This window comes from Aptenodytes forsteri, unplaced genomic scaffold (assembly GCF_000699145.1).
Source record: "Aptenodytes forsteri isolate BGI_AS27 unplaced genomic scaffold, ASM69914v1 Scaffold15, whole genome shotgun sequence".
NCBI classification, from domain to species: domain Eukaryota; kingdom Metazoa; phylum Chordata; class Aves; order Sphenisciformes; family Spheniscidae; genus Aptenodytes; species Aptenodytes forsteri.
Window position 1 is genome coordinate 10928211 of NW_008795129.1, and position 2339 is coordinate 10930549.

Here is a 2339-nt window from a genome sequence, read left to right on the forward strand (position 1 = left end):
GCCAGCAGACTCCTGCCTGCCGGGGGGCACCGGGGGAATTGCCGGGGGCTCAGGCACCCCCAGGCCACATCCCGTGCTCCCGCCACAGGGCTGCGGGCTGGCCGGCGTGCCGGCTGCCCAGACACCCAGACGGGGGAAGGTGTCTGCACTGGGCAGGTTTGCTCCGCTTCCTTCCTGGGGTTTGGCGAGGAGCAGCCTGCCTGCGCCCAGCAGATAATGAATGGGGCCCCAGCACTCGCACACGCTCACAGGCAGCGTGGGCAGCGAGGGAAGCGTGCCCGGGACCGGTGCATCCACCGGCTCCTAATGAAGCGCTGGTGCTGCAGAGCACTCCCGAGCCAGGGCCTGCGCCTGCGGGGGAAGGATGGGGCACCCGGGGGAACAGGGCTGGATTTTCCCACAGGCAGGGCGAAGGCTGGCAGGGGAGAGGGGGCGGCCCGGGGGATGCACGTAGGCATGTGGCTTGCTGTCACTGCGGGCCGAGGGCAGAGCGGGGCCGTGACCCGGCTCGCTGGGGCACAGGGCTGTGAAGGCTTTGGGCAGGCTGGTGCAGCCGCCCTGGTTTGTCTGGCTGATGGACAGGGAGTCTCTGTGCCCCCCCACCCCAGGACCGGCTTCCTAATGAGCCGAAGCTCTCCGATGCAATTCCCAAGCAGCTACTTCCCAGGCAGCCTCATGGTGCGGGTGAGGGAGGAGTGATGCCCCATAGCGTGCACACTGCCTGCGTGCGGTGGGACACGAGGCTGGTGCCGGGGCAGCCAGCAGCCAGAGCGTCTTCTGCAGCTCCCCAGAGGCTGCGCAGCTGCTGAGGGACCGGGGACCGGTTACCTGCCACCCTGGCAAGGTGTCACTGAGGCATTGCATGGGGCATCAGTGCATGGGGCTGTGCCAAGCATCTTATCCCTCCTCAGGTGCAGCTACAGGGCTAGGACTGCTGACGCCTGAAGTCTGGGATGCCCTGAAGTACTCGGACCTTCTTGACTGCCCAGTGTGGGTCCCAGCACAGCCACGGGGGCTCAGACTCAGGTCATCCCGCCCCAGCTGCCTGCCCCCATGCAGGACAAGGAAGGCTCACACCAGGCAGGGCCACCCGGCACCCCCCGGAGAGCAGCCCCTGCCCCAGCCCGCCATGACACACAGGGGACCGTGGTCCCTCTTGCAGGTAATCGATGGCAGCAGATCCTGATCGCTTTCATTATTATTATTTTCTTATGCATGTGCGCACAGGAGATTTATTGCCAGCTATGGAGGCAAAATCAATTATTCATGTTATAAATTAGAAAATGATTTATGTTTGTGGGAGGGCAAGCAGCGTGGAGCCCCTGGCCACGTGGGAGCTGGGTTTGTCTGGGAATGGCACCAGACACCCCCTGCCAGCACTTCCCTGGTCTCTCCGTCCCTGCCGCACCCTGAGTGTCCCACCCAGGGGTGCCCCCATCCTGTCACAGCCCCAGGGTGACCCAGGGACAGTGGCTGGCAGGGAGCACCCAGCCTCTCCCACTCTGTCAAGCCAGGTGCCTGCGGACAGAGTCCGAGGAAGGCTGGGGACTGCAGTGGCCTGGTTGCCCTGACCGGTGATGCAGGATGATGCTCCATGGCAGTTTCCATGGCAGCAGCAGCAGCACGGTCCGAGAGCTGCGAGGTGTGGGCTGCAGAAGGACCCCCTCGCTTTCCCCCACTGGAGACATCCTCACATGTCCCCTCCAGCCCCAGCAGCTCTTGTCTGTGCTCCTGCCCCACAAGGGACACCACGGTACCTTCCAGATTGCCACCCATGGGGACCGGGACCCATTGCACCACTGACACCCCCATGCTCCCCAGGAAAGAGGGGAGGGCTGAGGGCAAGAGGGCGGTGTAAAGGCGCACCGCTTGCACCAACCCCTGAGGCCAGCTACCCCAGAGTGGGGCTGCAGGGCTTTGCTTGGCTGTGGCCCACCTTCTCCTGCACTAGGCGTGTCTCAGGGGTCCTGGGAGTCTTCCCAGGAGTGGAGTCCCCATTCCCCAAGGGCTGACTGATGTTCTGCGCAGAGCAGGGTGGCACTGGGCTCCCACAGCTCCCAGTGCTGGGGCAGGGGGTTGGCTGTTGCTGCCAGGTCTGCCCCCAGCCCAGCCATGCCCCAGGCGCTCAGCCCAGCGCTGGTGGGAGCTGCAGCATCCCATGGCTCTGCATCGGGCGGCCCAGCACCCCAGTCCTGGCTGCCTCGGCATCCTAAAACCCACTGCCCATGTCACGCAGCCAGCGGGAGTGAGTGCCGGCAGCCGGCCCGCCGCTCTCTGCTGATAGCCAGGGCTGCTCTTGCTTCCAAAGAGTCAAAGCTGCCGTGTCTGCGCCCTGCGCC